A 26,816-nucleotide genomic window follows, 5' to 3' on the forward strand; every position below is an offset into this window, starting at 1 on the left:
TTTGGCACCAGGTGGTTATGTCTACCTTCAAACTTTATCAACCTAAAGAGTAATGAGACCAAAATTTCTGTAGCTCAATTACTACAGTAACCCAGAATTATCTCTATACAATTGGAATTAATATTTGTACCATAAACTGTCTTTTTGTGCATCCCACTGTAGAAGATATGGTGTAACAGAGCACTATATCATAGGGGAAAAAACTTCACTACAAAAAACCTTGGTGGTTTGATGACAAATTAGGGTGTAATGAGAAGAACGGATGTAAGTGAGGAAAGGTGGAGGAAAAAGTATGACTGCAAAGTTCCTGGCTTGAGAGGCAGATAGACATAGTGCCCCAGCTGCTGCCCAACATTAGAATGGAAAGACAGTCTGAGGGAGAAGAAATGAGTTTTGTTTAAAACTGTTGTATTTTAGTTACTTACACGGCTTCTTCAAAAAAAAAAAAATGTTCTAGGAAGTACAAAATTAAGATTGAACCACAAGTGGGAGGAGAATATGTAAGTCCAAAATGTAGTGTGTGAAAAGCATTCGATTGGAGTAGAAGCTTTCTGAGGCAATGCACACTGGGAGGCTGGACAAAGAGTCATAAGCAGATTGTTGGAAAAACAAGAGTTGAAAGAAATTGAAAAGATAAGGAAGCACAGCAATGTAGAAGCTTTATTTCTGTATCATTTTCTGTATTTTTATATTTATGTGATTCTCCATGAAACCCTTCTTTAAAATTATTTTATAAAGGAAAATTGCACAAAATTATATGCTATTTGATAATATAATACTACAAATTTATAACGACATATAAAATCTTAAGAGGTTATTATGCCCTCTTTATGAAAATATCATAGAAAAAGAGTTCAAGGAAGAGGTGGTCTAAACTATTAAGAAATATCTGTTTGTAATTAACCCATATGAAATCAGAACTAATTCATAGCAGATGAACTCAAAAAGTACCTACATGATTTTTTATATTTTTTCCATAAGAAATATAGCTAAAAATAGAGACAGAATTAGTCATAAATTTTTATCAAATATGTGATTTTTATTAAAAGTGCCCACTGACTTGGCTTTAATTCAAGAAGAAAACAATTCCATGGCAAAGTTATTTCTCTAAATATAATATTTAGGCCTGGGTTATTTCCTTTCTTTCTTTTTTTTTTTTTTTTTTTGTTTTCCTCTTTTAAACCTTTCCTATTCAGTTTCTAAGTTACCCAGACAGGTACAACTTTGTAATCCTTTCAGTATATCTACATAATCTCATTTGTTTGACAACTGTCAATCATTTGTCAGTATTTGAAATACACTTTAAGCTGCTTTAAAATAAATGGAAGCAGAAAAAAATTTGACAATGTAAAATGAAATAGGATAAAACTTTTCTTGAGTATAATTTAATAATATTGATCATGTTCTTGGTGACTTTTAAACCATTCGACAGTTCAAAGGTGAATTTCTGGCTGACCAGACTCAGTTATATTCTGAGGGGAACCATGTGCTGCTTAGTAATTTCTAAGACTTTTTACCTTAAAATCAGTTAAAGTTGGATCTTTATGGGGTTCTGTTTTTCTTGGGACTCAAATACAAATCCATATTTACATTTTTGTTTTTGTTTACAAGACAGATGCTCACTCTGTCATCCAGGTTAGAGGGCAGTTGTGCTATCTCCTCTCACTGTAGCCTTGAATCCCGGGCTCAAGGACCCTTTCACCTCGACTCCTGAGTAGCTGGGACTACAGGCACACACCACCAAACCCAGCTATTTTCTTCTTCTTCTTCTTCTTATTATTATTACTTGTTGGACAGACAAGGTCTACACTATGTCACCCAGTCTTGGTCTTGAACTCCTGGGCTCAACCAATCCTCCTGTTTTGGCCTCCCAAGGGGCTGGGATTACAGGCGTGAGCTACCACACTTGACCCTATTTGACTGTTTTGAAGATTTTCCTGGGCGTGTTTTGTGGTATTAAAATACTATTATGTACAGAATTAACAAAAAAAGCTTCCTATAGTATACCATATTTCACAAATCCCCAAATAGTTTTAATATACTCAAAATTAGCATTGAATTTTTCGCATGATTCATGTGTAATTTTATTAGTGGCCTCATTCGGTAACACCTCCATAATGGTGGACACGGAATTTGTCTCTATGCTTAAGGGATAATTTTGGAAGTTGGAGTCAATTTCATTATCTGGGGGCTGATTAATGCTAATGGTGGAGACAAACAGTGAGACAACACATTTGGGAACTTTTAAGATTTTTCCTAATTACCCAAAAGTCAACAACAACAACAACAAAAAAGAGCAAGAGAGAGATTTAATGCCTGAAAAAGTAACCAGAGGACACTACTCTGTGTAACAAAGTGCTCCCTGCTGTCAACGATTGACTCTGTAACAGTCCTCCCTGTTGGGAGGTGAGGGGATGGCTCTCCAGCATTCTTAATGTTGTCTTCTATGTGGAGGAATCCCACCAGTGTGATGTTCTTAGCTTCTCTCTACTCCTTCATTTATTTCTCTTCAAAAAGACACAGCATTCAATCTGATGGGTAAATCTAAAAGAAACTAGATACATATAAACTAGTCTATTTCCATCCCCATTTATTTTGGGAAGAAGGCATCTGGCAGTCCAGTACTTTTTGTAACTGGGTAGGTAAGTTTATCTAGTTCTGAGGATCAGTATTTGGAAGTTCACTTGCCCATACATTTAAACCATATTCTATTTTATTAGCTTCATTAGGAATTATTTTGTTTTCCATCTGACTTACTCTGTTGTCCTACTTCTCAGTTAGTTCATAAGCCAAACAGAATGGAGAGGTGTTGAGAACTGAGCCCGTTAAACATCAACACTCCTCTCCTGGCTAACAGTCTCTTATTCATGTTTTTGTACAACAAATATTGATGAAACCTTTGCTACATATTGGATCCTGCACTTGGTGCTGTAGGTGGTGAGAAGGTGAAGTCAGTCCCAGCTCTAATCTAATCCTGGCTTAGGTCTATCTTCTGAGAGTGAATTATAGGGTCAGCTCTCAATCCAGACAAAGCCATTATGTTGGCTGTGAAACTGGAGGAATTAAGTGAAGAAAAGAAGGGAGCATGGGCTTTAATTTTGCCTTGCACAGCTCCTATTCCAATAATTGACAAAAGATAAATTTGTTAAATGTAAACAGGTCAGACTAACAGAAAATCTTTTTGTTCATGATTTATGAAAGTTTATTTGAAATTTAAGGTCTTTGTGAACTAAAATTATATCATTTTTACATTTTTGAATGATGCCTACAGAACCATACTTTTGTTCCCAAATGTTTAATACTGCCTAAATAAATGTTTTGATCAAATCCATTTGACTATTTTTGCTTTAATTGTGATTTGGGTTGTCTATGAACTCTTTCCTCTTCCATCTTGTTTCCTTTATCCCAGTGATAGAAAATTGAAACAAGCTTTCAACTTTGTTTAACAAGTAGAAACAAGTTTGCTACTTGTTTCTTAGTCTACTCACTATGTAATTAACAACTGACCAGATTATGAATCCATACCTCCGTTATGACTCCGTCTCCTAAATGTGCTGTTTCTGCCTCTTCACTGAGCTTTCCTAAACAGTCTTACAAAATTTAGGGGAAAAAATAAAGGGAACATGGATGAATCTTGGGACTCTCTTAACAGTAGGCCTAGAATAGTACAGAAATAACATCTTTGCAGAATGTGTTGTTAAACAGCTGGGGAAAAGGGATGGAGGCTTTCCCAAAACCCAAACAATGTTTCTTCCACCTGGAACCCATACCATTATTTTGCCTGAGAGACCAACCTGTTCCAAATTCCTCTTTCATTCCAATCTACTGCCAGGCCAAGGTCTACCCAAACCTGTCTGTCACCCATAATGAGCTGGGTAATGTCAGTGGACTGGGATGAATTTCTGTTTTCTCAAAGATACTCCGTTCCAAGAAATATAAGACCTTTTTTTTTTAACTATGTGAACAGTAAACGTATGTACTGTTTATAGAGCATGCCAAAATAGTTTAAAAATGATACTATGGAAAATTATTAACCAAGCACTTTGCAACTTTTCAGGATAGAATTTAAATGCAGTTTCAAGCACTCTCATTTAAAACATTTTTTATCTATTTCTGACGGTGACTGATTTTGACTCTGCTAGGAAAATCTCAAGATGGAAATTTCCTGAGCTGACAGTAGGTCATGCTGAATTAGAGACATCACTCATGTGCGGGGAGGGGGGTAGCAGTTAAAGAATGTAACTGAATTTATTTCTCGTTAGTTATATATTCATAAAAGCATTGAAGAGTAACTTTCTAATCTCTCAGTTTTAAAAACAATGGATCAGTTTTTCCATTCAGCTTCTCCTAATATGATGGTAGCAAAGAGATACTCAAAGGAAGCTTCAACTCACATCATGTTTCAGAACTTTTTTTCGTAAGAATGTTGTCCTTTCCTTTTCTTCCCCAAGTCCCAATTATCCTTTCCATGACATATGATTGTGATATCAAAAGCAGATATATTGTACTCTACAAATGGACCTCTAACATTTAAGCCTAATTAAGAAGCACACAGAATTTCACTGGAAATTCTGACTCAGGCAGGCTGAAATATACAGCCCATCTGTGCTTACCCTTTATCTACCAGCGGATTCTTAGTTAAGAAAATTAGACTATTCCTTTGCTACTAGATATTTTTGTTCACTACTCACATTAGTGGGCACCTTAAAAACTGAAATTTTAATATGGGGATAACAATTAATTTAATCCAGTGCTTGAGAGGAGGCCAGGAATTGAAAGCAAAAGGAACTTTGATTCTTTTTAATAACTTTCATTCCTCTCTTAGCTTTTAACAAGAGAAGTTCTCTCTTGTGCTCCTTTCCTGACATCATCTTTAACTTTGTTTGCTCTTATCCTTTCTTTTGAAAATTTCCCCCAATTCAATGTAACTGTATTAATCAGCTATAGCTACTATGATACTACATAACAAACCACTCAAAAGTTCAGTGCACTGGAACCACAAGTGTTTATTTCCTCTTCTACAGGTCTGTGGTTTGTTTGGGATGGTTCTGCTGCAGGCTATGAGTTGACTGTGCTTCATCCCAGGCTTCAGGTTAACTACAAATGGGCTTTGTATGTCTCCACATACCCCTAGAACCAGGAGCTATCCAAGTCATGTTCTCATCACAGTGGTTCACAGAAGACCAAGGAGGCAAGCAAAAACCTAGGATGTCTCTTAAGATCTTGGCTCAGAATTCCATATTCGTTGGCCAAAAACTTCATGTGGCCAAACCCAACATCCTTGGAATAGAGAAATCTCCACTCATGGTCATGCACTACCAGACGCATGGCAGGAGGAAGAATTGAGAAAAATGACTGAATCTATAGTGATCAATGGAAGGTAAAATATTCCATTGTTTCTGGACTCCACCTCAGGCTGCACATTAAATGTGATGTGACTTGCTACTGGTGTTATATTATACAATAGGTTCCATTAAAAATAAATATTGCATTTAAGACAATGTTGTATTTTAGAAAATGATTCGTACACATTTTATCAACCTCATGTAATAATGCCAATTACAAATGAACACATAGGATTTCATAGCCATTCATATAGATAGGCAAGCATTCCCAGAAACATTTGTCTTTCTCTTGTATTCATCAAACATAATTATACTTCCCAAACCCCAGTACATCCTTGGATATTGCAGTGATTTTCCTTTATTCTCTCTAACTCTTATTCCATGGTTTAGGCATGGAATAAGGAAAGTTATACAAAAAATTACCTAAAAAAATAAGAAATTAGAAAGGGAAAATGTAACAAAAAGCAAGTGCTAAGTAAATGGGATGAAACAGCTCTGACAATACTCATTGTGAGTCTATGCAGATCAAATAGACTAGAATCTGAGGTCTCTATTCAGTCCCAAGTGAGCCTTAAAAGACATTACAAGGAAATGAATGGGTTCATCACAATTAATTCCTACTATCATCTTAAACCTGGAATTTAAGATATGTCACCAAAACTGGTAATGATAAAGTCTCACTAATTAGTCAGGAGCCAACTCTAGTGACTGAAACAGTAATCTGATACGTATTCGGTGCCTGGAAAATAAGCAAGCACTCATAAATGTTTATCATTATTATTCCTTTTATTATTGTATATGAGTTACTGTGCTACATGCTACAGATAAAGTGGTGGGCAAAGCACATATGGGTGCACTCTGCAAACTGTCAGTGGCTAAACTCAACGTTTGGTCTTAAGACTATCAGGTAGACCTATACACAATGAATCTTGTTTAAGAGTAGTTTTTGTGAAAATTACTTAATGTTTTTAGTTCCCTGCATATTCAATTTGAATTAACAACAGACTATGGCTACAATGGAAAATTGTTTTACTGATATTTACTGATAGGTTAATTAATAGAGATATATTTCCCAAATAGGTTAATTAATAGAGATATATTTTTCTAAAAAGGGAAGGCAATCACCCCACTTTGCTCTTGACAAGTCAGTAAACATACGGAGAACTATATTAAGTCTATGTTACCAAGTATTAACATTTTCAGAAAATTAATGAACAATTGAACTATTCACAGAAGAGGGCACCCAAAAGGGTAATTTATCTGGAAATAGTTGTATAAGGAAAAGATGAAGGGACAAGTGACTTTAATCTTAAAGAAGAGAAATAATTTTTAGATAACTTTCTTAATAAGTGTTTAAAAGGTTACTGTGGTCAATATATTATTTTGTTATCATAGAGGTCAAAACTTGCAGTAAAGACAGAACTGATTGTGTTTAGTATAGCTGTAACTATGATTGTCATATGTAAACGAGAAAATAGATATCTATATAACTTGATATTTTTTTTCTTGGAAATATTCAGGAAATGCTCAATGGTATGAAGAGTTATTTAAAACTTTATTATTTCAGGCTACAATTCTATGCTACTAGTTTTCCAAAGGAACATGCATATATCCTGACCCACTCATTTATTCATTTGTTTAGTTTTTAATTCAATAAATATTCTTTGAAAATTTACTAAATTTTGTGCAATGATCTTAGCACCAGGAATATAGCAGTAAAGAAGAAAAACAAAATCATTGTCCTCATGAGCCCTACGTTCAAGTAAGTAAAAAACTTGTAAATAAATTATCTCATATTATTATAAATTCTATTAAGAACATGTATTTAAAATTGTTTCAAGAATGTCAAAAACGCATGTTTTGTGTGTGCCCACTCCCCATCCCAACTCTACCACTTTCAGTCTCTTTTCATTTTCATGCTGAGATCTAAATGTTTAAGTCACTATATGGTGTGGCGGAGGAAGGACTGTAATATGCACTAGACAGATCTGGCTTCATCCTTGGCATGGCTATTTATTAGCTATGTGAGCTTAAGCAATTTACTAAGCAACTTATCTTTGACCCTCACTTTCCTTATTTATAAAATGCAGGGAAATGCTGACAGCATTTGTACAAGGATAAAATGAGATGACATGTGAGATAGTTACCTTTTTGATGGTTCTTTATTGGCAGCTCCCACCATCACCACTCTTCTCCACAGATCTATGTATTCTCTTCCCCTGCCTTACTTGAGGCTGAACTTCAGGGACTGCATCTCCTGGTTTCCCTTGTTGATTGGTTCCCAGTTCAGTTCAGCGATTGGAAGCACTGGCAGGAGATTGGAGAATACAAAAAAGAGAGGTAAGAGTATTTCTTCCCTTATGTTTCTATGAGTTGGCAGGTATATTTAGCACTAGCCGCATCCCTCCAAGACCAATGCTTCAACCAGATGGCCCATATTTTTAATAATCCTAGCTCCCTCTGTGCTTGAGTAACTTCATTTCCTCCCTGACCTTTCTGTCCTTGGAGTAATGTTTTCTTACTGATGCGAGTCCATGGATGCCTCACTATCCCTTCCCCCCCACACACACATCCATAAGTAGTCCTTCATTAAAGTCTCTGCATTTGAACCATCTGGGAAGAATCGTTTCCTGTAGGGATTATGAATAATACAGTATTTACTACCAGGAATAGCCACATAAAGTAGCTCCTTAACAGGTTATTCAGAAGCTGGTTTGTTAAGTGTTGGATGAAGGCATTATCTTCCTGAAGGAAAATAGGAGATAGGTAATGGCTTGCTGTGGTATCATAATTACTCGGATTATTGCCAGCACTGGCATAGGATGGAGGATCAGGTATCCACTTCCTGTTGCATTTCATTTCTATGTCAATACTGGTAATTATAAAAAGTATGGGCTGGCTACCTACTTATGACTATGCAGGGAGCTCAAACCAACCAACAAACAAAAAACAAGAAAAGTGCACAGCAACTTAAATTTCAAACACAAAGCACTAGTGGAGAACTAGACAGCTCCTATAATGAATCTTAAAAGAATCCCTTATATCTCATAACTGCAGGACAGACATGCCTGAAGACTGGGCCCCAATGTATAATTGTGTAAGTAGCAGAATTGCTGCATTTTATAAATGTACATCATTACCAAAGCACTTATGATAAGTTTAGGGCATTGGCTGAGAAGTTGCACTGCGAGACTGGGGATAAGGATATTTGGATAGGATAGACCCATTTGAATGTGTAAACTTTGATTTTCCAAATCACCTCAAGATTATTTTGCAAAAAGAAGGAGCCTTTCTTTCCTGGTATTAGAAAAATAAACTTCCGATGTAGAAAGACCTTTCAATGACCTAATCTGCACTTTTGACTCACAAAGGGATGCCAGTTCTTCTCAAAAGCCACCCCCCCACACACACAATCTCTCATTGCCTCTGTACCCATAACTAGAGTTATATCTCAGCAGCCCTCAGGTATAGAATTGATAACCTTATTTCATAAAGAGACAGTATATATCGCAAGACTTAAAAGATCTTTTAAAACTGAATCATCATGAACCTTATAAACTGTGTAGGGATGGTTTCTAAGAGTGTTATACTGAAGAAGACAAAATACAATGGTGAATTGAACCAATTCATCAATAGATAATAGATGCACTTACTCAGTATTTTGAATTAGTGTGCCAGCCAAGGCAACTGTAAGCACCTCTAGTAGTTGTCTTTGTTGGCTACTGAAGCCTGGATTTAATGAAAAACAACATTTCATGATATTAATCTGCCAGAACTTTCTTGATCTAATTTGAAGAAAAAAAAACACAAGACTTTAAAGAATTAAGGTCTTGAGGCTGAATTATTATATGCAATGTATACACATTCCTCGTCTGTCCATCACGATATCCAGAGAACACTGTACCTTTTTCTGTGAAGGCATTAAAAAAATAATACTCTTTCCATCAAAGCAAATAAGAAAATTCACAAAGAAGAGAATAGCATCTTCAGAAAGTTTTGAAGTGGCTCTTTGACAAACTGAAAATAAAGGTGGGGGATGCTGCCATTGTATTAGGATCTCTCATTTCTTGTTTATGAGAGAAGAAATCTCTCATTTAAATGAGAATAATGGAATCCTGGGGTAGGAAAGGCCATGTGGTAGTGCTTAACCTTCAGAGAAAAGGTGGTTGCAATTACCATAATCAGTCACAGAGATGGGGTGGCAATCAGTGTTTTGACCTGCAGGAATCTGTGGCGGTGGCTAATGACAATGTTCCCTGTAATAAAGTGGATGGGTGGTTGATGAGGTATTACTTGATCTATATAATTGCCAAAAGTGTAGGTCTTCTAAACAGAAATCTGGCTTGAGTTGCCAAAGAGACGGGGGTGGATTCATGACCTCTTATAGCCTCTCACTCAGTTTCTAGACCTAGGAAGTTTTTGAGGACCCTGCAAATCAACCCCAGGGAAAATGGTTAGACGGTCTTTGGAGAATGACTGTGAATTATCAACAATTTTATCTGATTTTAGCTGTTATTCTAAAAGTGATATCTAGACTGGTGGAAATTAACATAACTCCTGCTTAATAGGATAGCAACTATTCACCTGGCAAACATTTTTCTTTTCTCATCCCTAGGGACACTATACGAAGCCTCCAGCACATACAGGGCATATACATAGAATTTTGGAGTAAAGCAACAATTCGTCCATTTGAGAAGCAGCTGTCAGGAGCATCACTTCTGTGTCCGGAATTGGTGGGTTCTTGGTCTCAGACTTCAAGAATGAAACCACAGACCCTCGCAGTGAGTGCTATAGTTCTTAAAGATGGTGTGTCTGGAGTTTGTTCCTTCTGATGTTTGGACATGTCCGGAGTTTCTTCCTTCTGGTGGGTTCATGGTCTCGCTGGCTTCGGAGTGAAGCTGCAGACCTTCGTGGTGAGTGTTACAGCTCATAAAGGTGGCACAGCCCCAAAGAGTGAGCAGTAACAAGACTTACTGTGAAGGGCAAAAGAACAAAGCTTCCACAGTGTGGAAGAGGATGCAGGCTGGGGCAGTCTGCTTTTATTCCCTTATCTGACCCCAGAGCTAGACCCACATCCTGCTGATTGGCCCATTTTACAGAGAGCTGATTGGTCCATTTTGACAGGGTGCTGATTGGTGCATTTACAAACCTTGAGCTAGACACAGAGTGCTGATTGGTGCATTTACAATCCTTTAGCGAGACACAGAGTACTGATTAGTGCATTTTTACAGAGTGCTGATTGGTGCATTTACAATCCTTTAGCTAGACACAAAAGTTCTCCAAGTTTCCACTAGATTATCTAGACACAGCACTGATTGGTGCATTTACAAACCTTGAGCTAGACACAGGGTGCTGATCGGTGCGTTTACAATCCTCCAGCTAGACATAAAAGTTCTCCAAGTCCCCACCAGATCAGTTAGATACAAAGTGCTAATTGGTGCATCCACAAACCCCGAGCTAGACACAGAGTTCTGATTGGTGCATATATAATCCTCCAGCTAGACATAAAAATTCTCCAAGTCCCCACCCTACTCAGAAGCCCAGCTGGCTTCACCTAGTACATGCTAAGCTGGGACTGTAGGCGGAGCTGCCCATCAGTCTCGCTGTGCACCCGCACTCCTCAGTCCTTTGGCGGTGGATGGGACTGGGCACGGGGGAGCAGGAGGTGGTGCCTGTCAGGGAGGCTTGGGCTGCGTGGGAGCCCATGGCAGGGCAGGGCTCTGGCATAGTGGGCTGCAGGTCCCGAGCCCTGCCCTGCAGGGAGGTGGCTGAGGCTCGGTTACAATTTGAGCAGGGCATAAGTGGGAGGCACTGCTGGTGGACCTGGCTCACCCTCCGCAGCTGCTGGCCCGGGTGCTAAGCCCCTCACTGCCCAGGGCCAGCGGCGCCAGCCGGCTGCTCTGAGTGTGGGCCCACTGAGCCCATGCCCACCGAACTGGTGCTGGTCTGCCAGCGCCTTGCACAGCATCTGTTCCCGCCCACGCCTCTTCCTCCTCACCTCCCGGCAAGCAGAGGGAGCCAACTCTGGCCTTGGCCAGCCCAGAGAGAGGCTCCCACAGTGCAGGGGCGGGCTGAAGGGCTCATCAAGTGCAGCCAGAGTGGGCGCTGAGGCGGAGGAGGCACAGAGAGCAAGCTACGGCTGCCAGCACGTTGTCACCTCTCACTTCCACTGTAAAAAGTGCTAAAATCTAGTGTTTGGGGTTTTGAATGCACGAACATCTAGCTAGAAACCACATCTCAACCTCCCTGGTATCCCCTTCCCACAGGTTGCATAGATACACAGGAACCCAGCTTCTACCATACAGAAGAGGATCATATCCTAGGAGTAGCAAATGCTATAAATATAAGTTTCTGAATAATCGCCTGCAACAGAGCTGCCCCAGCAGCCCACACTGGCCAGACATTTCATGAGAGAGAGAGAGAGAGAAAGAGAGACAAACTTACCTACTATTTAGGCCACTGTATTCTGAGGTCTTTCTATTTCACCAGCTGAGCTTTTACTTTACCTAATATTCTGTGAATGCTGCTGTTGCCCTCATTCCCTTCTTCCTCCTGCTATTACCAGAATGAAGTCTTCACTTTCCTTTCAACTTAACTAATAAACAATCATAAACCTAAAGAATCCCAGATGTCATTTTCACCTATTAATTTGGGAAATAATATTTAATAACATTCAGTATGAGAGATGATGTATAAAATAGAACTCTCACAGTTGGTAGAATGACAAATTGATACAAACCCTATGGAGGATAATTTGGCATAATCAATCAAAATTTTGAAGGTAGGTAGTCTTTGATCCAGCAATGCCATCTAGGAAGCTGTTGTATATGTACACGAAGTTGTGTTTATAAGAACATTGATTGCAGCATTGATTGATGCAGCAAAAATGCTGGCAATAGCTTAAAGTTATCACTGGGACAAATATTAAACTGAACTAATGTCTCTATTATGAAATCCCATACCACTATTAAGTGAATGATACAGGTCTACACATCTTGATATAGAATAAACAGGCCAGGTACGGTGGCTGACGCCTGTAATCCCAGCACTTTGGGAGGCCGAGGTGGGCGGATCACGAGGTCAGGAGATTGAGACTATCCTGGCTAACATGGTGAAACCCCATCTCTACTAAAAATACAAAAAATTAGCTGGGCGCGGTGGCAGGCACCTGTAGTCCCAGCTACTCAGGAGGCTGAGGCAGGAGAATGGCCTGAACCCAGGAGGCGGAGCTTGCAGTAAGCCAAGGTCGCGCCAGTGCACCCCAGTCTGGGCGACAGAGAGAGACTCCATCTCAAAAAAAAAAAAAAAAAAAAAAAAAAAAAAAGGAAAAAAAGAAGAAACATAGAAAACTCTCCACAGTGCTGCATGAAAAAAGCAAGGTACAAATTATTTGCAAATAAAAGCATATAAATATATATACTACACAGATAAGCATACACACACACACACACACACACACAGAGAGAGAGAGAGAGAGAGAAAGAGAGAGAGACATTAAATGATAGACAACACACAAATCCTAGAAGGAACATCAACCCCCTTAATGCACTTTGGGGAAATTTCATTTTTAGCTGTTTATGTGTAAAACTGTCTTGAATTTTATATAGTAACAATAATCAAAAACAACAAAAATAAACTATTAGGCTTAAAGAACTTAAAGGGGTTGGTGAAATTCCAGGTTCCGCTTTGGGGAAATTTATTCTAAATCTAGTCATTACTTTCCCTTTTTAAAGAGGAAACTTATGCCCCCGGAAATCTTTTACACCTCTTAGGATAAACGTTATCATTGTTGGCTAACTTGCGCACGAATTTCAGAAGTAAATAATTTCTTTTTTCTCAAAGTAAGGTGTTAATTCATCTTAAAAAATCCAAGATTTAAAAATCTGAGAGGAAATTTTGTAAAACAATCCTTTATAATTGATGTGGTAAATCATTCTGGATAAACGTCTGGTTTATTTTTAGTTCCATTAATATCAGGGATAGAAAGAAAAACCATCCACAAGCTTACTGATGTTCACAATAAGTATTCTAAAAGTTGCTTAGTAACAGTGGCAATTTACAAGCTCACTGACAACCCCAAGTTTATCCTATTCCCTGGATAAACTTTGTCAAGTAAATCTAATTTTATTCCTAAAGGCACTACTTCCATCCAAAGAATTACATTACATTTCTACATTTGCTTCTCTTTGATTATTTCTTTAGTCTTACTGCTTGAGGAAAGTAAGAATGTCACGGATAACTTCTTCTCTTCTTCCTGTTTTATGTAAAAAGTGACAACTAAACCTGGAGTACTTCACCTCAACAGACTTATCAAGAGAATGGTTATGAATGGGTATGTGTCAGATATTTTCCCTCTTCCTACCGTTCACAAGATGAATCCTTATCTAGTGTTACATTTAAGAGCAATGCTTACACATCTTATGAATCAAGGTTGCTCTTGCTTCACAGGGTGATTAAGACTTTTCTTTTTGCACACTTCTACTGTTCTCAGCTTGGATGTGGGGCATTTTCCAGGGAGTGACCTTTGCTTTGAAGTTGCCTCTCCAATCCTGTTTCCCTTTTCTTCTGGGAGGATAGAGAGGGCCTGCTTTTCCAGTTTGATTTATTCCAAGAAGAAAAATATTTCCTTTGAATTTATTAGAGCGTTTTGGTTTTTGTCACTTAGTATTGGCATGAACTTTTTTGTGTGGGCTTTGGTTTTGGCTTTCTTGCACAGAAGCAATTGCATTAAGATAGTGGTTTTCCAATTGTGGTCCCTGACCAGCAGCATCTGTATAACTTGGGAACTTATGAAAGGACAGATTCTCAGCTTCATCTCAGATTTACTGAATCTAAAACTCCACCCAGCAGCCAGACTGGACTGATCAGTCTTCATTTAAACAAGCTTTCCAGCTGATTCTGCTGCATGTCTAAGTTTGAAACCAGCACCATCACTCCCCCTACCACCACATGAAATAATATGAAAGGGGCTTAACATTTTAACTTATTGCAAGTATACCTGAGCGATTTACACTTGGAAAATGGGACATTATGTTGGGCTAGATTCTGGACACAGTATGGGGTCATCAGAAAAGGTGTTCTCAGTTTGAGTGCTATTGGCCACAGGCATGGAGGGGTGGACATGGGGACTGAAGTGTCCATTTCTTTACTCTTTTGTTTAAGTACTCCTTTACCAGGAAGTACTTGAACCTTGGTATTTCAAGTATGTTCTGAGGACCAGAATCATCAGCTTTCCTAAAAATAGAAATTAGTCCGAGAATGTGCATTTCAAGTAGTTCACCTGATGATTCATATTTACATAAAAATGAGAAGAGTCATTGACCCAGTGAGTACCTGGTGGCCTTTAGTTCAATGTCAAGGTGCCTCTTCTTGCACTTGGTTTTGATTCATGCTCTTCTGATACTTGAGCTTCTTTACTGGATTTCTGGCATGTTGCACTTATTTTCTTCTCTTATCTAAGTTAAATAAATGTGGAATTGTTGGGTCAAAGACTGTCTTTTAAACATTGATAGACACTACATAATTGTTCTCCACAGAATGGACCCCTTTATCTTTTCATCAACAATTTGTAAGGGTTCCAGTTTTTTCCAACCATCTGCCATACTGCATAATTTTTAAATATTTAATTTTTTCCAAAACTAAAGGTGAAAAGTCTTATTTTTGTTCTAATTTTTATTACATGTTGGAAATGTTGCTTCTTTTCTGCTGTTTCTGTTTAACTTTATGCCATCACTGATTATCTATTATGTGCCATCAACTTGCAAATTATTTTAAATATATAATAGGTAACACAATAATCCTGCAAGGTATGCTTTCTAGTTGACAATTTAGATCTAAGGATATTTAAGTTCAGAGCAATTAAATCATTTGTCCACTAAGATACACATAGGTTACACACAAATTAAAATTTTATGCAAAAATTAAAAATCAATTCAAACATGCATGTATTTTCTATAAAATTGTGCTGTCTCCCTGTTCAGAAAAGTCTCCCTGTTCATAAGAAAAGTGAAGCATACCATACTTGGATTCAAGAAACTATAAGCAAGAATGTAGAGCTGAAACTAACTCTTATGGGTAAAAAATGTCAAAAAAAAAAAATTATGAGCTAAATGCTAGTGTGTCATATAATAAATAAAAAGAAAATGTTACATTCAGATTATGTTTTCCCATTATCATAACTGGTTGAATGTGAAATAAAAGGAATCAATGAATTATGGTTTCACTTGTGCAATATTAAAATATTTTTATATAACTAACTTTAAAACTTATTTTCTTCAATAAAGCAACTTGGCTGCTTTGGTGAAATAATACTACTATTAATGATTATGATATTTATTAATTTACTACTATGTGACAGCTACAACTGATGGTCCTTTAGGTATATTAACTAATTTAATCCTCTTATCAGCCCTATGAGGCAGATATTATTGTTAGAATAGGTAGATAGGCAGATATGAGGGAGGCAGGATAGGGCCCCAAAAACTGTCAGGAAATTTTCAGGCAGCTGGTAACAGACAGGGATTAAATCCAGAATATAATCCCTTGGCGTAACCCTCCCAGCTTTTTGTTTTTTTAAAACAGAGACTTCTCTGTCACCCAGGCTGGAGTGCAGTGGCATGATCTCAGCTCACTGCAACCTCCCCCTCCCAGGTTCAAGCGATTTTCCTATGAGACCGAGGCAGGAGAATTCTTTAAGCCCAGGAGTTTGAGGCAGCAGTGAACTAAGATCACACCAGTGCACTCCAGCCTGGGAAACAGAGTGAGATGCCATCTCTAAAAAACCGAATTCCTTAAAAGGAATGAAATAATAAAATAATTTAAAAAACAGATGTGCCTACATACACAATTAAAAATTTGGAAAGGCCAGGGCAATTAAGCAAGAGAAAGAAATAAAAGGCATACAGGCTGGGTGCAGTGGCTCACACTTTTAATCCCAGCACTTTGGGAGGCCGAAACACTTGAGGTCAGGACCATCCTGGCCAACATGGCGAAACCCTGTCTCTAACAAAAAAATACAAAAATTAGCCAAGTGTGCTGGCGGGTGCCTATAGTCTCAGCTGGTAGGGAGGCAGAGGTGGGAGAATCACTTGAATCCAGGAGGTGGTGGTTGCAGTGAGCTGAGATCCCACTGCTGCAGTCCAGCCTGGATGACAGAGCAAGACCCTGTCTCACAAAAAAAAAAAAAAAAAAAAAAAAGAAAAAGAAAAGAAAGAAAGAAAAGAAAGAAAGGGCAGCCAAATTGGAAATGAAGAAAAAAATTAGCTGTATTCACAGATGACATGATCTTATGTTTAGAAAAACCTAAATACTCCACTAAAAAAATTATTAAAACTAATAAATAAATTCAGTAAAGTTGCAGGATACAAAATCAACATAAAAAAATAAGTAAATTTTTATACATCAACAGTGAACAATCTGAAAAAGAAATCAAGAAGAAAATTCCATTTATAATAACTACAAAAAATTAAAATACCTAGGAATCAATCGAACAAAAGAAGTAAAACATCTATAAAGGAAAACTACAAAACTCTGATGAAAGAAATAGAAGATGACACACATGAAAAATGGAAAGATATTCCATGCTCAAGGATTGGAAGAGTTAATATTGTTAAAATGGCAATACTACCCAAAGCAATTTACAGATTCAATACAACCTTTATCAAAATACCAATGATATTCTTCACAGAAACAGAAAATAATCCTAAAATTTATATGGAACCACAAAAACCCTAAATAGCTAAAGCAATCCTCAGCAAAAAGAACAAAGCTGGAGGCATCACACCACCTTACTTCAAAATGTATTACAAAGCTATAGTCACCAAAACAGGGTGGTCCTGGCATAGAAACAGACACATGGACCAATGGAATGAAATATAGAACGCAGATTCATGCATATACAACCAAATCATCATTGATAAAGGCTCCGAAACCTTCCAATGAGAAAAGGACAGTTTTTTCAATAAAGGATGCTAGGAAAACCGGGTAACTATATGCAGAAGCATACAACTAGACTCCCACCTTTCACCATACACAAACATCAAATCAAAATGTATTAAAGACTTGAATCTAAGACCTGAAACTATAAAATTACGAGAAGAAAACATTGGGAAACACTCCCGTACATTGGTCTGGGCAAAGATTTCTTGTGTAAAGTTTCAAAATCATAGACAACTAAAGCAGAAATAGAAAAATAGGATTATGTCCAAATAAAAAGCTCCTTCACAGCAAAGGAAACAATAAAGTGAATAGACAGCCCACAGAATGGGAGAAAATATTTGCAAACTATCCATCTGACAAGGGATTAGTAATTAGAATATAAGAGGAGCTCAAACAACTCAATAATAAAAGAAATAATACAATTTAAAAATGGGCAAAAGATCTGAACAGACATTTCTCAAAGGAAGACATACATATGGTTAACAAATATGTATAAAAAAGTTCAGCATCACTAATAATCAGAGAAATGCAAATCAAAATCACAATGTGGTATAACCTCACCCCAGTTAAAATGGCTTGTATCAAAATGACAAACAATAACTGATGCTAGTGAAGATGCAGAGAAAGGTGGACCTCCATACGCTGTTGGTGGGAATGTAAGTTAGTACAGCCACTATGAAGAACAGTATGGAGGTTCCTCAAAAAGCTAAAAATAGAACATGCATTTGATCCAGCAATTTCACTACTAGATGTATATCCAAAAGAAAGGAAGTCAATGTCAAAAAATATCTGCACTCTCACGTCTATTGTAGCACTATTCACAACAGCCAAAATGTAAATCAACCTAAGTATCTACCAATGAATAGATGAATAAAGAAAGTGTTGCATATATACACAATGGAATATTATTTAGCCATAAAAAAGAATGAAATCCTGTCATTTGCAGCAAAAAGGATGAAACAGGAGGCCATTTTCTTACATAAATAATCCAAGGACAGACAGACAAACATTACATGTTCTCACCCATATACAGGAGCTAAAAAAAAGTGGATCTCATGAAGATTGGTGGGTGGAGGGATGTAGGAGGGAAAAAGAATATAAATGTATGTATTTCCACTGAACTCTACACTTAAAAATAGTAAAGATGGCAAAGTTTATATGTATATTTTACTTCAATAAAACATTTTTTAAAATACATCTTGAAATAAACCCACCATACATAATTTTCTCACATATTTACAAAGTGGGGCAATATTTTTAACATAAATACCTAATAAAATTTCTTAATATATATGTTGCTGATTTGCCTTTCTAAACTATAAATTGCTTGAGAAAAAGGACGTGTACAATCTGTCATTGAAAAAATACCTCTTGAGAGCATAAGTTAGTTAATATACGTCAGGAAATTGATATAGGCAAACACTGAAATATTTTAAAAGGTTTCTCTGGCTGAAGAGTTTTGTTTTTATTTCAACTGCAAACTATTGGCAAATGCAGTTATTTTTACCTAAGATTGGGTATATGATTATTCAGTGATAGACATATGAAAATGTTTTTAATGATGCAAGCAACATTTAACAGTGTCTTAAAAATGACTGTGGATTTGGGCTTTGATGGCTCCTTGTTTTATTATTTTTCTAAGCTAGATTTCTTACCATGAAACATGTGCATTGAACCCAAGTGTCATGAATGGGCATGCCATCTTAGGAAACAAATAGATTTCATAAGCTGAACATTTTAAATGTTTTCTTAATTTCATCATATAGTGCTTTGAGATCAAGTATAAGAAGCAAGTCATAAAAGTAGTGCCAAACGTAATTCTTTGGTGGTGAGCCATCTTCTCATCGATTTCATCAATCATTCTTCTTTGTTGTGTTTTGAGGTTAGTTTCTTATCCTTGCAAATTCAAACCCACTTATTGCCCTGATAATAAATTGTATTAATGATGACACCACCTCCAATTTGCCATGTAACTTTGGGCAGAAGACTCAATCTCTTTCCATGTCATTGTTTGCCACCCATATAAGTGCAATTTTAATATTTTAATTAAATCTGAAACTGTTGATCTAGTCACAGTGTTTTAGTCAATGAAACAACATAGAAAGAGGCCAGCAGATAATTTTCTTTAAATTATAGTCATTTATCTTGCAAAAAATATACTGTCACTCACCAAAAGGAAATATTTACAACTGGCTCAACTATTTTCATTATCAACCCAAAGGTATAAAAAGTACTTACCCATAAGGAATTTAAAATGCTAAGATTTTGATCACAAACTCTGCTCTCTGGTGTTAAGAAAGTAAATAGGAAGGAGTGACATCAGCAGGATGGCCAACTGGATTTACCTGGTGCTTGTCCCTCCAAGAAAAAGGCACTAAAACAATAAATAAACAACTATATTCCATGTGGACTGACTGAAGAAGTTAGCGGTCTTTGTGCGTGTGTGGCACATTACACTTAAACTGTCAAAACAGAATTTTTAAGTTATCAAGAGAAAAACTTCAATTTACATATAAAGAAATTCTGATAGACCAAATAGATCTAGCAATCTTTTACAGAACACTCTATTTAACAGTTACAGAATCACATTCTTCTCAACTGCACCTGAGACATTCTCCAGAATAGATCATGTTAGGATTCAAAATAAGTCTTAACAAATCTAAGAAGAGAGAGAGCATACAAAGTATATATTCTAACAATATTGGTATAAAATTAGAAATCAAAAACAAACCAAATATTTACAAATACATGGAAATTAAACAACATGCTCCCAAATAACCATTGGGTCAATGAAGAAATTAAAAGGTAAATTTCTTGAGTCAAATGAGAATAAAAACCTCATATCAAAACCTATGGGACACAACAAACAACAGTTGTGAGAGGGAAGTGAATAGCAATATCCTCCTACATCACAAAAGAAGAAAGATTTCTAATAAACAATCTGACAAGGAAAGTGAAAAACAACAAGAAAATAAACCCAAGATTGATATAGGGAATAAAATAAAATAATAAGGCCCAGAGAAGAAATAAATAAAATAGACGGTGCAAAAATAATTCAAAAGATCAATGAGTGAAAAGTTGCTTTCTTGGAAAGAAAAACAAATCTAACACACCATTATCTACAAAAAATTTAAAAAATGAAAAAAGACTCAAATAAAATCACAAATGAAAAAGGAGACATACAACTGACACAACAGAAATACAAAAAATAGGACTATTATAGACAACTATATATCAACAGATTTGATAAGCTAGAAAGAATTAAATTATAAAGAAATAGAAAATCTGAACAAATTACGAGTGAGGAAGCTGAATTAGTAATAATAATCTTCCATCAGAGAAAAGACTAGGACTTCATGGCTTTACAGATGAATTTTAAGAACTATTGCCAGTTTTTCTCAATCTGTTCCAGAAAATTAAAGAGGCAGGAACACTTCCAAACTCACTTTATAAAGACAGCATTACTCGAACACAAAAACCAGATCAGGATACACACAAAAAACAAAATTGCATACCAATACCCCTGATGAACATAGATGCAAAAATTCACAACAAAATACTAGCAAACCAAATTCAACAGCACATTACTAAGATTATTCACACTTCTCAAAAGAAGACATTTATGCAGCCAACAGGCACATGAAAAAATACTCATCATCACTGGCCATCAGAGAAATGCAAATCGAAACCACGATGAGATACCATCTCACACCAGTTAGAATGGTGATCATTAAAAAGTCAGGAAACAACAGGTGCTGGAGAGGATGTGGAGAAATAGGAACACCTTTATACTGTTGATGGGACTGTAAATTAGTACAATCACTGTGGAAGACAGTGTGGCAATTCCTCAAGGATCTAGCACTAGAAATATCATTTGACCCAGCCATCCCATTACTGGGTATATACCCAAAGGATTATAAATCATGCTGCTATAAAGACACATGCACATGTATGTTTATTGAGGCACTATTCACAATAGCAAAGACTTGGAACCAACCCAAATGTCCATCAATGCTAGACTGGATTAAGAAAATGTGGCACATATACACCATGGAATACTATGCAGCCATAAAAAAGGATGAGTTCATGTCCTTCGTAGGGACATGGATGAAGCTGGAAATCATCATTCTGAGCAAACTATTGCAAGGACAGAAAACCAAACTCCTCATGTTCTCACTCATAGGAATTGAACACAGGATGGGAACATTACACACCAGGGCCTGTTGTGGGGACGGGGGAGAGGGGAGGGATAGCATCAGGAGATACACCTAATGTAAATGATGAGTTAATGGGTGCAGCACACCAACATGGCACATGTATACATATGTAACAAACCTGCATGTTGTGCACACGTACCCTAGAACTTAAAGTATAACAATAAAAAGAAAGATTATTCATGATGATTAAGTGTGATTAATCCAAGGCATGTAAGGATGGTTCAACATAATGCAAATCAATAAATGTGACATAACTCATTAACAGAAAGAAAGCTTAAAACCATATTTTTATTTCCATAGATGGATAAAAAGCATTTAGTAAAATTCAAAAAGTCTTCATGATAAAAACTCTCCACAAATTAAATATAGAAGGTATGTACCTCAACACTATAAAGGCTACATATGACAAATTCACAGGTAACATATGAGTAGGCAAAGACTAAAAAGTTCTTCCTCTAAAATCAGAGACAAAACAAGGGTGCTCCCTTGCACCACTTCTGTTCAACATAGTACTAGAAGTCCTAGCGAGAGCAATTAAGCAAGAGAAAAAATAAAAGGCATCCAAATAGAAAAGGAGAAAGTTAAGATGGTGTTGTTTGCAGAAGACATGATCCTATATACAGAAAACCTTAAAGACTATAGCAAATAACTATTAAAACTAATAAACAGATTCAATAAAGTTCCAGGATATATAACCAACATAGAAAATTACAAATATTTATATATGCTAATAGTAAACTATCTGAAAAAGAAATTAAAATTCTATAATATCTACAAAAAAGATATCTAGGAATAAACTTAACCGGGAGATAAAAGATCTGCACCCTGAAAACTACAAAACACTGATGAAAGAAATTGAAGACGACACACACATAAATGGAAAGATACACTGTGTTTATGAATTGAAAAAATTAATATTGTTAAAATGTCTATGTTACCCAAAGTGATCTATAGATTGAATGTATCCCTATCAAAATACCTATGACATTCTTCACAGAAAGAAAAAACTTCTAAAATCCATATGGAAATCCAAAAGGCCTCCAATAGCCAAAGGAATCTTGAGCAAAGGGAACAAATCTGGAGGCATCTCACTGTCTTATTTCAAAATATTTTACAAAGCTATAATAACCAAAACAGCATGGTAGTTGCATAAAAATAGACACATAGGCCAATGGAACAGAATAGAAAACTTAGAAATAAATTCATGCATCTACAGCCAACTGATTTTTTACAAAGGTACAAAAACACAAATTGGACAAATGATAGTTGTTTCAATAAATAGTGCTAGGAAAATTGGATATATACATGCAGAAAAATAAGACTAGACCCTTCCTCTCACAATATACAAAAATTAACTCGAAATGGATTAAAGACTTAAATGTAAAACCCAAAATTATTAAACTATTACAATATAACAAAGGGGAAACACTTCACAACATTGAGCTGTGAAAGAATTTTTTAAATAAGGCCTGAAAGCAACAGGCAACAAAAGCAAAATAGACAAGCGGGACTACATCAAGCTAAAAAGAGTTTGCACAGCAACAGAAACAATCAGCAGAGTAAGAAGACAACCTACAGTGTGGGAGAAAATATTTACAAGCTATGCATCTGACAAAGAATTAATATACAGAATATGCAAGGAACTCAAACATCTGAACATCAAGAAAACAATTAGATTGAAAATTGGCAAAAGACTCAAATAGACATTTCTCAAAACATGATATATAAATGGCTTAGAGGTATATGAAAAAATACTCAACATCATTAATCATCAAGGAAATGCAAACCAATATCACAATGATTTGTGCCCAGAGCTTTCTTAAAGGTTCTTCAAAAAATGTTCACTTCTTCTAGCTTCAATTGCTCCAGAGGATTTCTCTAACATCTACCCCATTTTGGCAGAACCAAAATTAGACTTTTCATTTTGGACACAATGCTCGCTCTCTTCTATTTTCATAGACTTAAAAGTTTCAGAGTTTATCTTTCCTAAGACTGCCCAGTCTAGGATATGAATTTTGATTTCCTTTGTCCCATGCCTGCAGTTAAGGGCCAACCTTACAGTCTTTGGTATGTAGCTTCAATGATACTGAGATGGGCACCCACACATGCGCGCGCGCACACACACACACTCACACTCACACTTCTCATTTAAACTCAGAAAACTCTACAATAACCACAATGACAAATGGCGGTAATGTTCTCTAATTTCCTCTCACCTCACCATCCCTTATTTCACTACTGGGGAAACCACGCAATAAGTGGGTCCAAAGTGTTGATTCTATTTAAACCAAGTACATTTCTTTCTATGATCACAAGGTGAGAGACCAGAAGGTGAAAATAAAAAAGATACTTGAAAGAGGATACTGAGTCAAGCCAGAAGAGATTGTCATTGCCTAAAATGGATCATCAAGCAAAAGGGCAGACTGCAAAAACTAAGAGCTATAAAGGCAGACTAGTTAAGGAGCCATCTTACCTTTCTCTCTCTCTATTCTTATCCCTTCCTATCCAAACTCTGAACCTCAGCCTGAGTTAGCTATTTAAAATACAAATCTAAATAACTGGTTCTTATATTTAAAACTCTTTTAAAATGCCTTATTCTTGGTTCTGGAATAAAGTCCAAAATCATTAGAAAGACGTAACAAAACTCTAGATGGTTTGACCCATTAATTGGTCTTACCACCTTCATTCTCTTGTCTTCAAGTCCTAAGGAAAACTTCAGATGACATCACAACACGCTAAAGTATCTTCAGTGGTTCCCTATCACTTGTAGAATTTGAATTTCAACTTCTCAGCTCAAATTTATTCTGTTTTTTCCTTTTATATTCTTTACTTTGATGACTCACATTCCCCTGCCTCCTTGTTCTTTTTTCCTTCTATAGTCTCACTTATCCCAGCCTCTCTATGTGTAATTCCTTTCCAGTAGAACTTGAATCCCATCTCCTCCATGTCTCTTTTCTTAATTCCTCTTATCAAGAAATAATCTCTTCACCATCTGCATTATTATAATATTTTACCATGGCACGTTACCCCTTGCTTCTTTGAGTTGTAGATAGGAATGTCCCTGTCTCATTTCAACTTCTTTCCTGAGCACTCCTTTAGATGCAAACCAGGAGCTGCATCTGGTTTATCACTTGTTTCAAAGCACCTAGCACAGTTTCAGGATTCTTAGCTGGCACTTGCTCAACAAATATTTATGCAATAAATGACTGTATACAACCATCAGAAATAAGTCACTTCAAGAATCTACAAACCCAAACTACTACTGACTTCTTTTGTCTACTGTTGGCTAAGTGGAAAGTGCCAAACAGTCCTAGAATAAACGAATTACATTTTTAAAGATGAAGAAGCACAAAGCAAAGAAAACAAGAGGGAGATGATCACACCATGGCCTGATTGTTTTGCCCAGGAGGCTTCAAGGTCTTTAAACAGTTTAACCATGGGAGGCAAAGGATGGAATGTGTTCCTAATTAATGCTTTAAACTCATTATGCTTACAAGCCAGAAACTATAATAACTGCATAAGAATTTGAAAATTATTTCCACCAAGATCATGGCAGGTTTTTTGGGTTTTGGTTTGTTTTTGATAAATCTCAATCACTGAGCTTCAAAGAAACCTGTGCCACTAGCTGAGCTGATATCATAAACCAAATGGGGCAGGACTTGAAGATGGCAGTTTGATTTAGATATAGTTAGATGAACTATATCACCACACTAAAAATCTCTTCTTTTCCCTATCTTAACATTTCATAAAAATGTTACACAGTGCAGTCAGGAAATTTTCAGTGATTAGATTCTGAACACATTTATAGGGGACAGATTGCTTAAGTCAAAGTTAACTATGAAAGTTCATTAAATTTTTATGAATTAGAATAAACAGGGTTTGAATATAATATAATTCTATTTCTCAAGAAGTTCAGCGAATTATTTTTCCTTGGAGCAGGGGTAGATTATTGGTTTTTATTGGTTGGGCATCAGAGGAAGTAATTTGCTTATGACTAAAGGGCTTTGCTTCGTGAAAACTGTTTTCTTTTTTCCCCCTTAATTCATAAAGTTGAATTTATATGGTTAAATATTCATTAAATGAAATACGACTATGCTATATTTAATTCACTTGATCCTAATTCACATATTCTTAGTAATTTCAGCACTCTTCCACATAATGATACTAAACAAATATTTGTTGAGTGGATATTGTATGAAGACAGTAGTTTGAACTCTACAGGGAACATAAAGATAATCAGTGTATTATCCCTGAGTTAAGGTTTTTACAACTTTTAGGAGAGCTGTGGCAGCTATGTTTCAAGGTGGTCCTCAATGAGTCTACCTGCTGATATTCCCAACTGTGTATAGTCCCTTTCTATACTGAACCAGGGCTGGCCAACAGAACATTGGAGAAATTATGGTATGTGACATTCTAGGCTAATTCAAAAAGTCATCTCAGCTTCTGCATTGATCTGTTAGATCACTCACTCTAGGGGAAGCCAGCTGCCTATCAAGAACCATGAATATCTGAGATTTTATCTTACTTGCAAACACACAAGTTACCTTGCCACAGTTTTGTGGATGGTAATAGAAGAAACGAGATCCCTGAGTCAAAGTCAAAGGACAGCTGATGACTCAAAACAATGAAAGTAACCAAAAGTTTAAGCATGTTCAGTTCCTTCAGCCCCAGTTTCCACAGACCAGTGCAAAGTGGAACAAGGGATGCTTATACATGCACTGGGTTGTGTTAAAGAAGATACACACCCAAATATAGGAAACTCAATTTTTTACAATGGGCTGTAAACTTGTCTAACCTTTAGCTTAAGGACATAGTATCTTTATTAAGTGGGAGACAAATGAAAAATCCATTCCCTTTGCTCTAGAGGGGGACTATCTTCATTAATCAAGGCAGTTTGCTCTGCAAACATCTTCGAAAAGAGAATTCAGAACAAGGGAAATTTTAAGATCCCCTGCTCACAAGATGTGAGAGATGTATGGAAAGTCATCTTCTAACACTATAAAGCTGTGAGATGCTAAAGCACCCCTGGAGAAAGATCTATGTGGTAATGAACTGAGGACTGCTTCCAGCAACCAGCACCAGCCACCAGCCAGGTGACCATGTCACCTTGAAAGTGAATACTCCAGCCCCAGTAACCTTCAGATGACTGCTCTCTTAGCTGAAATCTAACTGCAATCTTTTGAAGGACCCCTAGCTGGAGACAGCCAAGAAGCTATTCTCAAACTCCTAATCCACAGAGAGTATGAGGGATGATAATATTGTTGTTTTGTACCACTAAGTTATGAGGTGATTTGTTACACAATAATAGATAGCCCAT

The sequence above is a fragment of the Mandrillus leucophaeus genome, unplaced genomic scaffold (assembly GCF_000951045.1).
Source record: "Mandrillus leucophaeus isolate KB7577 unplaced genomic scaffold, Mleu.le_1.0 Scaffold351, whole genome shotgun sequence".
Lineage (NCBI taxonomy): Eukaryota > Metazoa > Chordata > Mammalia > Primates > Cercopithecidae > Mandrillus > Mandrillus leucophaeus.